A 14,060-nucleotide genomic window follows, 5' to 3' on the forward strand; every position below is an offset into this window, starting at 1 on the left:
ACACTCCTAAACCTTGTGGACAGCCTTCCCAGAAGAGTTGAAGCTGTTATAGCTGCAAAGGTTAGGCCAACTCAATATTGAACCCTACGGACTAAGACTGGGATGCCAAGTTCATGTGTGTGTAAAGGCAGGCACCCCAATACTTTTGACAATACAGTGTATTTATATTATACATTCACACATATACATTTTAACAATCTTTCAGCCATGGTATGCACATAGATGAAGCAAAATTCAGCCGGTTCAGCGGAAATCAGTAAGTTGCAGAGGCTAATCAGTGTTCTCTGACAGTGGAAGAGTCCCCCATTGTCAGAATACAGTACAGGGAGGATTCTTCCATACACCTTCCATGTGTGAATAAGGGAATTTTTTTTTTTTTTTTTTTTTTTAATCAGCCCGCTAGGCATTAAAATAAATAAATCAGGCTTCTATGGACAATCTTAGCTTCAACTGGCAGGCATGGAATTGCTAGACGGAAAGTTACCAGTGTGTTTGTAAAAAAAACTCAACCCCCCCCCACCAAGAACATTTATCTCGAATATAAATGGTTATATCTATACACTTTAATTTGGACTTGTTCATATATGCCTCGTAATTTCGGTTTGCTTGCCCTTTAACAAGAACAATAACGAAATGCTACTTGTTATAAATGTATACATATGAGTAAAAATATAATTGCTTTGTCCCAAGAGTTCACATGTTGCCTCTAAAAATACACCAGGTTCAAATGTCATGGAAATTGCAATTAAAAGATCTAGCGGGACGTCTCCCCTGAGAGGCCGGAGGACTCAGGAGAAAGCAGCGGCGGGGGCTTAGGGGACCAACTGCCTTCCAGGTGCTCACGTTTCGTTTAATGAACTGACTAATGAGTACGCTACAAATAACACTCGCCTGGTGTTTGTTTAAACACTTGAGCTATACAATAGGCGGGATGGTCACGTGACTTCTGTAGGTCACAGCGTGCTCAGTAGGAGATTGGGACCAGTCAATGGCATTGGACAATAACCTGGCCATATGGACATCTAAAAGAATTTCAATCCACCTCAAGGAACTATTAACTATTACAGGGCTGAGCAAATACCTTGAATTGTGCATGAAAAGCACCTTGAAAATTATTAACAGACTTATCAAAGTCTTTTCTATTGTTGCAATGGAAGACCATGATCCCTGAAACCATAAAAGCAAAAAACTCCATTTCTTACCCAATTTTCCAGAATCTCCCTAGAAATTCCAGAATCATGTTGCGGTCATGCAACGTTGTACCCAAATTACATTTTTATCATTTTTTCATACAAATAGAGCTTTCTTTTTGGTGGTATCTGGGTTTTTTATTTTTTTTTTTTTTAAACAAATACAAAAAGACCGAAGAAAAAAAAAAAAAAAAAGTCTCCTAAGCTGGCCAAACACCATACAAATTTTCATACAGTTCAATTTTCTTTAGATTTACCTTCAACTATATAGTACAAGATCCTGACCGATTGCATACAAATTGAAAGTGTTTAGGTTTGACCTCATATTATATGGTTTTGGTCAATCTAATGCCGCGTACTTCGACGGACTTTCCGAACCAACGGACTTGGCCACACACGATAGGACTAAGTCCATTCGGTTTGAATCCCTGTTTACACCCGTGATTGGACACAGCTGATCACGTGGTAAAGAGCCTCCACAATTGGCTCCTTACACCGATCACTGCTGATGCGCGCTGTAGGGGTCATATGATGGCCTCCCGGCAAAGTGAGGCCATGCTGTAGCCGTCATTTGGCTGTAGCATGATTCCAAAGGGGTTTAAGCAGCTCTTCAGTGCATCTGAGCACCACAAACACTATTTAATTCACTTTTAAAATTCAACGCAAACCCCCCCATTAATCCATGTCTCTATTTTGTTGAGAAATCACTTTGCCTAGGCAAGAAAATAGCTGATGTAAAAATAACTGATGTAAAAAAAAAAAAAAAAAAAAAAAAAAAAAGCAGTAGCAAGCAAATATGATGTACTTTCCTATTTACAAATGTTAGCAGCATGTAAAGCCTCATACACACGATCGGACTTTCAGCAGGGGATTATGTGATGACAGACTGTTCACCTAAAATCTGACCGTTAGTACGCTCCTTCAGACAATTGTTGTCCAACTTTCCGCCAACAAATGTTGGATGACAGGCTAGTAAATTTTCAGCGGACAACGGTCTGCTGTCAGATTTTCGTATCAGGTGTACACAAGTCCGTCACACAAAAGTCCAAAGTACAAACACGCATGCTCAGTATCAATGCTCACCAAATATGACATTAGCAGAAGGTGTCCAAAGGGTGGCACTCAAGAGCTGAAATTCCTTGTAGTACGTCACTACGTTCGTGTTTGTTGGCCGACTATTATGTGCCGTTATTATGCAAGTCAAGTTTCTGGCACACGCCCTTCGGACAAAAGTGTGACGCTCTGTTGGCCAACAATCCGATCGTGTGTACGAGGCTTAAGAGTAAAGTTCCGCTTTATTGAAGGCCATTTACAGGCCAATGCAAGTAGTCAGATGTGCAGACAGAACTGACTGCTTTCAGACACCAAGATCCGATGGCTGGTTTATGGTCATTATGCTTGGCCGGACTTTCCAGTGTCCTCTGTCAGACACAAGACTGTCATGCAATTCTCCCATAAGGGTGAAGGGCAATTTGTCTCATGTCTATAGGTACCTAAATATCTCACCACCTTTTCCCATATGGTGTGAACAGGTCATGCTGCCTCTTTTCTAATTAAAATGTAAAATCCAGAATAAATTCTCACATCGGGTGACTCATGAAGGCTGGCTGTTTTATTGCTTTGGGCAGGTTTGCTGTAATGCGATGCCATTATAAAGGTGTTAAAGTATGAAAAAAAAGGCAAACTAACTTTGGCCAATGCATTTCAATGCATTGTTTAAAAAACAAAACAAAAAAAACAAACAATGGCAGACCTCTATAGGTGTCAATGAGCCCTAAATGTCAAATGTGCGCATACTTCTCGACACATGAAGAGGGCCTAGCATTATATATATTTTTTCATGTTAAGTGCATTCATGCTAAATAATGTGTAAATGTAACCCTTAGACCCCTTTCACGCATGCGGACCGTTTGTCCGTTTTTCATCCATCTGTTGACAGATGAAAAACGGACATCAATGCATCTCTATGGAAAAAACGGATGCAAACAGATCATCATCCATTTACATCTGCTTCCATCAACATCCGTTTTTGGAATGGATCAAAGCCCTATTTTTCATCCATTTAAAAAAACAAATTGGATGAAAAACGGATGTAAACTTTATCCGTTTTTCTTTGAAAAAACATGACTGAACTGATGAAACAGTCTGCACACGAAAGGGGCTATAAGCTGGATACACACTATACAATTTTATGCAGATGTTTTCCTTTAGATTTACCAAAACCATGTAATAGGAGGTCAAACCTAAGAACTTTCAATTTGTATGCAATCAGACAGGCCCTAGCACTACACAGTTGAAGATAAATCTAAAGAACTCTAACAACAAAAGTTGTATAGTGTGTATCAAGCTTTAGACCTCGTTTATCTACTTGCGGACCAGCCACCGCAGTTGTACTGTGGCAGGTTGGCACGGCTGCGCAAATCACCGTCGTACGTCGGCTGTTTTAAAAAGCTATAGGGGGCGTGCAACGCTAGAGCCGATGCGCGTGGCCGGAGGCCGCAATGTCTGCCAGGCACCCGCGGTCGCTCCTCAGAGAGCCAGAACGGGGATCTGTAAATGTAAACAGACAGATCCCCATTCTGACAGGAGAGTAGAGAGAGATCTGCTGTTCCTATTGATCTAGAACAGCAATCTCTCTCCTCCTCCAGTCAGAAACACCTCCCTAGGGAACACTTAACCCCTTGAACGCCCCCTAGTGTTAACTCCTTCCCTGCCCCTGCCTGACTTCATCTGAGTCAGGGTGACGAAACGCGTCAGTGACGTGATCTACGACAATGGCCAGAAGTGGCGTGTGCGCTCCACGGGCTGGATAATCAGGAATTAGAACCACTGTTGTATTCAGCGGGAGTTCTCCTCCGAACACCGGCGACCGGGTGAATATAATAGCACAGTGCACTTTATCACAGCTTCATTTATTGTGATCGAATGTACGCTTAATTTGTAAGGGGGGTTTGTTCGGTTTCATTAAATAACTTTATACAGTATTACGCTATGTGGATGTTATTTTTTCACATGTTTGTACTGGAGCCCCATTCAGCGTAACTAGTATTGGTTGGCAGCGGTGAAGAAACACTTATAACTAAAGGCTTATCACTACCATATTTCTGGTGAGTGCACTCCCAAAGGGGAGATTTACCTCACACGGTGAATAGGGCTAGGGAAAAAAAAAAAAATCGATTTGAATCGAGTTGAGAGGTCAAATTGATTCAAATTTTCAGCAAATCGATTTTTTAGATTTCTTTTTTTTTTTAGATTTTCTTTTTTTCACCAGGACCCGCGCTGACACCGCGCCGGTCCTGAGGAGCTGCGGACAGGAGTTTTTAAGCGAGGCCGCGGCTTCGGCCTAGTCCGCGAGGCCGGACCCACGGACTATACCAAACTCAATTCGAATCGTGTTTTTTTTTTTTTTTTTTTAAATCACAGATCTTTGGGGGGAGAAAATTGCCCAGCTCTAGTGGTGAAGTGTTCGGTGGATGGTGGTCTCAGTATATCACAGCAAAAGTTATATTCTATCTCCTTCGCTTATGGTGATTTCACATGAACTGTTTATGATAGCAAGTCATTTCATCTTATTTGATAATAGCGCTGCTACAATATTCTAAAAGGACTACGTTCGAGTGTTTTTTCAATATTGTTTTCCCATTTTCTATATGCATTTTAAGTAGCTGCTTTTTTTTATTTTTAATGGTTGGTATATTTATATAGATTATACACAGTAATCATAGGGGCTATCATCCTAGGTGCAGAGCGGTGCTTTGTGTAGGTGGGCTAGTTTTGTTAAGCATTTTCTTAGGAATGGAATATATATGGATATTTAAGAGGCCTTAGATTGTAAGCGCCTTCCAGGAAAATTATGTAAATGGTGCTCTATGGACCCTGAAATGATGTAGTTATAAAAATACAGTAGAAAAATAACATGTCAGTACATAGTTGAAAACTATCTGTATTGTATAGTTTAGGGGTCTCAAAACTTTCTAAAGAAAGGGCCAGTTTACGGTCCCTCAAACTTTAGGTGGGCCAGACTGCCCAGTGGGTGTAAACAATGCCCGATCTTTGGTATTAGGGGGAAAAATAGTTGGTCTCAGTGGGAGGAATAGTGCCCCATTTTTGGTGTCAGTGGAAGCAATTTTGCCCCATTATTGTTCCTAGTGGAAGGAACAGTGCCCCGTCATTGGTGTCAGGAAGGAATAATGCCCCATTTTTGTTGTCAGTGGCAGAAATAACGCCTCAACGGGCAGATAAAGGCAAGCAAAGGACTGCATCCTGGCCCCAGTTTGGAGACCACTGGCATAGCAATAAAGTCATATAGTCCCAAACACAGGCCGCACCAAAACAAGGTCTGCATTTTAAATATGGGTACATTCTTCAGCTCACATGTTAAAGTTTCATTAATAGCTGCAGTGTTGGCACGGTACAAATAAAGGGGTACCCTAAAAAGTGGCCAATGTTTACTGAATAGTTTCTGAATTCTGCAATAAAGTAAAGCTTCCCTGATAGAAATACAGAGGCTGCCCCCATTGCCTCTTACTGACAATGCTCCTTCCTTGGCTGCTATGCTGTCCTTGGGGTTTCATCTGCTGACTTTAGTACTGTCTGAGCCACGGACCTGGAACTAGTATACAAATCAGGAAAGTCAGAGAGAAGTTAGAATTTCTTATCTTCATGGTGGTTCCAGGTCAGATAATAGTTGCAGTATTGAAGCTAGAGGATCAGCATTACATACAATTAGTATTATCAGAAGGCAATGGCAGCTGCTATATTTGGCTCATTTAATCCCCCCTTTAGGCTTCATTCACACATGTTTACAAATCACGGAAAAAATGCTTGTCGTGCTTGCATTGCAATTCATTGTTAATGGCACCCCAAACGCAGCAAAAAAAAGATGCGATTTCGTCACATGAAAAAAAAAAAAAAAGAATCAAATGTGGAAAAACACACACATCCATGGGCTGCCCTGTTAGCGTGGTACAAAAATGGCACACAAACGTGGCAAGAGTTTGCACACATTCACAAAATGCTAAATGTGAATGCAGCCTAAAGCCTCATACACACGATCGGATTTTCGGCAGGGAATTGTGTGCTGACAGACTGTTGGCCTAAAATCCGACCGTTAGTACGCTCCATCAGAAAATTGTTGTCCAACTTACCGCCAACAAATATTGGATGGCAGGCTAGTAAATTTTCGGCCGACAACGGTCTGTTGTCAGATTTTCCTATCGTGTGTACACAAGTCCATCACACAAAAAGTTCAAAGTACAAACACGCATGCTCAGAATCAATGCTCACCAAAACACGACATTAGCAGAAGGTGCCCAAAGGGTAGAGCTCAAGAGCTGACATTCCACGTGGTATGCAACTACGTTCCTGTTTGTTGGCCGACAATTGTGTACAGTTTGTATGCAAGACAGGTTCCTGGCACACGCCCTTCGGACAAAAGTCTGACGATTTGTTGGCCAACAATCCAATCGTGTGTATGAGGCTTTAGGCCCTGTTCATATTGCTCGTTCCGGCTGCGCAATTTTGACATGATTCTGTGTGTCACATAGGGCAGCCCGTTGATCTGAATGGGCTGCCCTATGCATGTTTGTTGGCCAAAAAGAAGCTCCTGCTCTTTTTCGGACAACAAGCTTTAAGCAATTTGTCACATTTGTTACAATCCTGTTGCGTGACAATCCCGGCAGAATCGCATCTCATTTGCAGTGCCATTAAAGTATACAGAGGAGCTTTGACGTGGGCACTGCAGCTTATGCATTTATTTGCAAATGTGTGCAAACAAAACCGCGGTTTTACCGTGAATTGTCAGACAGGGTCATAAGGTCATTTTGGTTGTTTTCCAGGCTGGCAAATGTGCTTGGAAATCTTTGTGATGTGTGTTGCCCTTCCATGTGCATCTTAGTGCAAAGGCTAGTTATAGGTTGGCTAGGTAGCCACTTCTTTCTACGTTTAAAGAATAATGGCATCCAAAATGCACGTAGCACTTCATGCTGCGATTGCCACGAGATTTAGGGTTGTGGGTAAAACTGCAGCAATTCTGCCCATGATCCCACATCGCAAGATGTGAACAGAGCCTTAGATTGAGGCAAAGTCACACAGGTACATAGACAAACCAGTATTGATTAGGATATAGAAGTTGTAACAAAATAATGGACTAGCCCTACATCTGGTTTGAACCATCATAATCCACATTGTGTATCTGTGAAGAACACATTTATAGTCACGGTGTGGTCACGTCACAGAATGAGCAAACTGCAGATCTGCAGTGACCCAGCCAGCCTGTCCATATTCACAAGTCCAAGCCAAAAACATTAATTTATTCCTTTCTGATGTCTGCCAATAGGACCTTTTTGGATAACGGTCCTATATGTAGTCCATGCACAATACATTTCCCCTCATCTAGGTAGCGCAAGTTGATTCACATTAATTTGCCCAGGCCACACACCTAAAGCCAATCCATAACTGCTCTATTAAATGAATATACAATTTACACCAACAGTCCAGTCGATGTCTTGCTGCAGGCAAGACCCCCACTACCCTCTCTTCTATGGTCGCCATTTGTTACCAACCATTCAGGAGTTTACTAAAGCCTGGTACACTCTAAGGGCTTGGTGGGAGCCGCCGTACTCACTATGCAAAGTACAGCGATCTCCCACACTGAGCTGCTATGTTCTGACAGGGGGACGGCTCCCCCGCCAGAACACTCCAATCAGCGCTCTCCACCATTGGCTGAGAGCACTGATCGGGAGTCGGTCAGCTGCTGGTTGTTCAGCATGCTCGGTTGGCTTCTGTCGGACAGATTGACATACACACGGGCTGAATGTCGGACTTTTTTTTTTTGAACCAGCAAATGTCTCCCGACATTCGGCCCATGTGTACCCAGCTTAAATGGCAAATGAAGTCAGTCTCTAAAGTCATAAAAAAATTAAGTGCATCTATGATAATATCTAGGATTTTCATATTGAATTTCAGTTATTTCTAGCCTACACCTACTAATTGGAACAATCTTGAAGTTTGTCACATATTTCACAGAGCCTGCCTTCTGATCCACAGAGATGCTGAGAGGAGGAGTTTCAGGAGGCGGAGTTAGTGCGGGAATCACTGCTTGCGCAGCAATGTACCATGGGATATATAGTCCTTAAGAATGGCAAGTAAGCAGCAGAGGAGAAGCTGCAAAGCATGTAGGGAATCCAAGAAGTTGTGGAAACAGATGTCCAACAGACAGGCAGAAAGATTCTTCAAGTAAGCTTACTGGATTGTCAAAAATAACGATTGTTTGTATTATTGCAATGCAGAGTTCATAAAATGAAAGTGTATGCAGTGGCCTTAGATTTCCTTTAGCAAGAAAACATTTTTTCATCTCCGAGTGTCAGCTGGTTACAATGTTTACATCACATTCACACTTGATGTACAAATGAAAATATACTTGGTGGAAGCCAGCCAAACAGTAGGGAACGCATAATAAGAAACATGTCTATAGACAGTGTGATGCCAACTTGCCCATACATATACTACACATGGTTACATATTAAAATCATTAACAAAGTGCTCACCTACAATGCTTCACAAATCCCAGGAGCCAGGTTGCAATGCTCCCTAAAATGTACAGCTGGCACCCAACTACTGCCGTTCTCTAGTTGTCATTAAAGCTGGCTCTGAAAAAAAAAATGCTGGCTCCTGGACTGGACAGACCAGCCCCTGAATTCCATATGCATGTGTAAATTCCTGGCTACTTATAAAAAGGACCAGTGCCAAAAATTACACACATCCTTGTTTTTAGCTCAGCCAGGTCATGGTGAGGTGTCCAAAAAAAATCTAGAGCTGCTGGTCATTTTCTGGGAAGTGGTCTATAAAAAATTGTTTGGTCTGCAACTCTATCTTTGAGCCAAAGTTACAAACAACTTCCCTCTCTCCATCAAGTTGTAGAGGCATCGGGAGCTCTTGGTCAACTGAATGGTTGGAAGCTGGTTCTGCCCTCAAAACAGCTTCTTCCCATGGGCAAGTGGCAGGGATGCTTTAATAGGCTACTGTGCAAACATGAATGGCCTGTTGATTAAAAATACATCTAAAAACATCCACATAATACCTTTTGCCATGTTTTTAGCAGTATCCAGCATTGTAAAAAAGACCTACTAGTTCCTACACTGAGGTGACTGGTCACCTGAACTGTAACATGTCCACTTCTGCTGTAACACCATAGAATATTTAGTGCGCCACTGCTTGAAGTACACCATCATGGACCAGGCTTCCTAAACTGTGCAGTAGCCACTGCATATAGTCAATAGCAACCCGTAAAGTCCTTTTATTTTGCAACTTGCACTAAAAATATTGGCAGCTATTTTCGAAGATCAGGTAATGGATCACCTTTTTGTTTTAGTGAAAAACTGGTGAAAAATTTGTGGCATGGGGAAATTACTTCTGACCACTTAAAGTGTATGATTTTTACCTATAGGTAAGCCTATAAGCGGCTTACCTATAAATAGGTACATTAAATATCTCCTAAACATGCACCATTTAGGAGATATTTACCTTAGATGCAGCCGGTGACGTCACCAGTGCAAGCGCTCTGAAGGAACAGCATTCCCGGGCTGTTCCTTCAGAGCCGTGCCGTAAACAGCGACTCCCGCACATGGCCATTCATATTGCCGGCGCCCGCGAACCCGGAACGAAGGTGGAAGCACCAGTGTGCCACTGGAGGGCTTCGTTTTCAGGCGATGCATACTAGCACATTATGACCTCAACTGCCCGGTGCCTTTTTTCTTCTATGCAATTTACTACCTCTTTATTATGACTTGGCAAGGCTTGGATTTGCCAGTATTTAAGAACAAAGACATGCTGGTAGGTTAATTGGCTTCTGTCTAAATTGGCCCTAGTATATGAATGTGAGTTAGGGACCTTAGATTGTAAGCTTCTTGAGGGTAGCGACCGATGTGAATGTACAATGTATATGTAAAGTGCTGCGTAAATTGACAACGCTATACAAGTACCTTAAATAATAATAAGAATAATAATTGTCTTCACAATTGTCCATGTCTACAACCATTGTAGGTTTCAGTGGTTTATTTTCATCTGTAGGAGAATGGATGAATATTTGCACACTATCTGACCAGCCTTGAGCAGCCCCATACCCTGGCACAAAGGTGCATTGGAATGTCCATAGGGGAGGGGTGTAAATGAAGGGTATTGGCACACTGTTAGAGTCTCTTATCTCAGGAAGGTACAGAAGGTCAGGGGTAGGTAACAAAAACTGGACAATTCCTCAGAGCAGTTATAAAATAACTCAGAATTGACAAATGTTGATATCACCCATGGATAACATGAAAGCTATGCGCTTCGTTCTTATAGCACTAAGGTCTTCAAAAGAAGAAATGGCCGCACTCTGTACTCGATCAAAATTCTTTTATTCAGAATAACGTTTACAGAAAGCTGGTAGATGCATTTCACACACTCCAGGTGTGCTTAATCATTACCGTACTGGGGTCTTGGGTCCGATTGTCACCCTAACTAAATGTAACTTGTATACCTTGTCTGTTTTTGTGTGGACACCTATGACTAGTACAATAGGGGCCAGGGTGAGCTCAGGTAGGTTCGGACACGAGTCAGGCCTGCATGTTCTATCCCGCCAGGAAGCTGTCAAAGCGGACAACCAATCATAGGAGGCAGAGGCATTCCCCACTCCACATATACACAAGCCCCTTGTAAATGTGTGGCTTTGGGGCGGGGCGAGCAAAATAAAACCTAAAGGCCCCATACTCTTAACTGCATAGCGTGAAACGAGCATTCCCGCTCCGTGATTTTGTGCGATTTGCACGCTATTTTGCGTGCTGCATAGGGTCAGCCCATTCACTTGAATGGGCTGCCCTAAGTGCCTTTGTCACCTAAAAAGAAGCTCCTGCTTCTTTCTGGGGGACAAGCTTCATGCAATAGCACCCAAACGTCCACTGCGCAGCAATTGACACGCGATTTGGCATTGTGGGCAGAATCATGGCGATTCTGACTACAATTCCAAATCGCAAAGCATGAATGGAGCCTCAAATTAATGGAGGCCTCCATCTTCTTCCATAGGCAGCTGATCCCATCCCTGTAGTGCTTTTACCCAGGAACAAACCTTCCTCTTTCCAAAAGAAAAGAGAAGAAAGATCAGTCAAAAGATCTCCTACCCTACCATACATTCTGCAATCTTTGTAAACAGATGAGCAATTCACTTGCAAAAAAAATAATCACTTGATGTTCGCACTTATTACCTAATACCCTTGGTCCCTATATATTGTTTTCTGAGGTCATCTTCTAACCTAATAAAAAACATTATTTCATAAAAACATTAGAGAGCATAGTGATTTAGTGGTAAGCACTTCCGCCTTGCAGCACTATGGTTATCAGTTTAAATCTCAACCACAACACTATCTACATGGAGTTTGCAGGTTCTCCCTGTGCCTGCCCGGGTTTCCTCCAGGTACTTGGGTTTCCTCCAACACCCCAAAGACAGGCTGGTAGGTTAGTTGGCTCCTGTCTCAACTGGCCCTTGTAGGTAAGTAGGGACCTTAGAGTGTAAGCACCTTTAGGGCAAGAACGGATGGGACTGAATAGTATGTGAAGTGCTGTGGAAATTCTCAATGGCCTATAAATGTCTGTAATAAATCAACTAATACAGCCTTGGTGAACCCCAGCCGCCTCATCTATTCGGGCACTCCAAGCTTCGATGCAACCTGCAGGTGTCCTGAGACTTGTAGTTCCCCAACACAGCCACAGGTTTGATACGTCTTCAGCAGTACAATTTTACAACAAGTTTGCCTAAAACCCAAGAATAATGCGATTGCCAGCTCTTGGGCACGCAGCGTGTGCCAGGCACCCTCCCTCTCAGAATGCAACGGCTTTGCAATTTACATAGACGGAGGATACTCTCATCCCCACATCTGTTCACTCCATTGTAACAAGAGCCTCAATCTGCTGCATCCTCCAGGAACGCTGGACCCGCCGCACACACCACAAACACGCAATGTGGCATCTCGCTATTAAACTTGCATCCACAAGCTGGAATATCCATCGCCATGTAAAGAGGGTGGGCGATAAATTAGGCCCGGGGGGGGGGGGGGGGTGTTTGGCTGCGCTCTAACAGACTGCGAGCTCCTGTGGTCACAACAGTGCAAATTCATCCACAGGCTGCAAGATGCATTTCATTCACAAAGCACATTAGCGGGGATGTCAGACACCCAGCCAGGAGCTCCTCGTATAATGGAGACCACTACCACCATTATGATGGCTGAAGGCAGGTTGGGGGGGGGGGGGGGTGTTCTCGGTCTGATAAAACCAACATTGGCATTGGACTGCTTATCTGAAAAAAAAATATATATATATTTGCATGCACAGTCAACGAATAACAAACCGGCATTTCTAAATGAGGGCAAGCTGTTGACAAACGTAAAACGAACACAGCTTTTTTTTTTTTTTTTTTTTTTTTATAAAAAAAATAAATAAATAAAAATAAATAAAATCTCACACAAACCAGTTGAAAATTCTTCGCACTGAAGACGATTGGCTACTAAATCTTCCGATGGAGGACAAACATATGCCTCCTAAAAAGCGTGATGTGAGAGGTAGGACTATGTGAGAGGTAGGACTATGTGAGAGGTAGGACTATGTGAGAGGTAGGACTATGTGAGAGGTAGGACTATGAGGACCGTGGTCCTCAGGAATGTATTGGGGTTCCACAGCTGTGCGTGTGACGCCGCATATCACCGTCATCAGCGCCCATACCTGCCTGTGTATGGCCAACGTATAGATTACCGTCCCCGATACTGAGGAGCCAATCACAAACACGCAACCCACAGATCAACACCAGTGCTGAATAGATTGCAAGCTCCTGTGCCAAGGACACAAACAGGAAATACACATCCAGGACTACATGTTTTACAACAGATGAAATGTCTGTCTTCACTTTCTAATGACCCAATGGGCCGGTTGTGTTTAGATTGTCAGCTCTGTGGGTCAGGTGTGCTCTGATCATAACATCCAGGAGAATACAGGCTTCCAAAACAAAATCTAAATCCCACACACAATACACAGCCTGTACCCATCATATGGGGGGGGACCCCTCAATGCTGCACTGGGGGGGCAGATCAGTGACAGGTGATGATATTGGGGGGCCCACCAGAGTGGACAGAACACACCCCAATGGTATGTATCAGTGATCTCTATAAGAGAAGCCATCAGTGACCTGTGTGATGGAATAATGTACCCCACAACTCTGCTATGTGACCCCCCCCCCTCCTCCTCCTCCTCCTCCAGGGCATCGGGGGCTGCTCTGTGAGCCCATTAACCCCCCAAAACCGCGCACACAACCCCCATAGGACTCCCCAGCAACTCACCATTCATTGTGTGCTGTATCCAGGGTGGGGGGTGTCCAGGGTGGGACGGGTCAGTGAAGACCCCCGGCTGGCCGGACAGACACACAGCCGCTCCCAGCAGCAGCTCCGCCTGATCACACTGAGCCGCTCCGAGCCCCTGAGACCCTTTTCTACACGGAACGTACCACTGCGGGACGGGGGGAGTGCGGAGGAATGGGCTGTCGGGAGGGGTGTTCTCCTGCTCATATCAATCCCTCGAATACATAAGAATCCGGTGCACGTACACGGGGGGTGGGAGAGACTCGGTGTGTGAGCGGGTAACACGATATGTGGATGGGGGAGGTCATACACGGGGGGCGCGGAACCCCCCCCCCTCTGAGGAGTGAGCCGGCCCGTCACTTATCAGGGCTGAGAGAGGGAGATGAGACTCCGCGATGCCGAGTGTGAGAGAGAAATGTATAGGAGAGAAAAATGTATAGGAGAGAGATAGAAGAGAGAAATGTATAGGAGAGAGGTAGAGAGAAATGTATAA

The 14,060-nt window shown here is 43.7% G+C and overlaps 1 protein-coding gene across 2 annotated transcripts in view; it reads right to left on the minus strand.

Moving 5' to 3' along the window:
- The window catches only part of PLXNA3 (plexin A3), a 233,310-nt gene extending 219,527 nt beyond the window's left edge, over positions 1–13,783 (minus strand). The window contains exon 1 of one of the 2 annotated variants that reach the window (XM_073599797.1): positions 13,550–13,779. The gene's annotated coding sequence lies outside the window, so the exon portion shown is untranslated. Of the gene's footprint in view, positions 1–13,549 lie in introns of both variants that reach the window. The other variant, XM_073599800.1, reaches the window with a different exon arrangement.
- Positions 13,784–14,060: the final 277 nt, after the last annotated feature.

This window comes from Aquarana catesbeiana, linkage group LG09, assembly GCF_042186555.1.
Source record: "Aquarana catesbeiana isolate 2022-GZ linkage group LG09, ASM4218655v1, whole genome shotgun sequence".
NCBI classification, from domain to species: domain Eukaryota; kingdom Metazoa; phylum Chordata; class Amphibia; order Anura; family Ranidae; genus Aquarana; species Aquarana catesbeiana.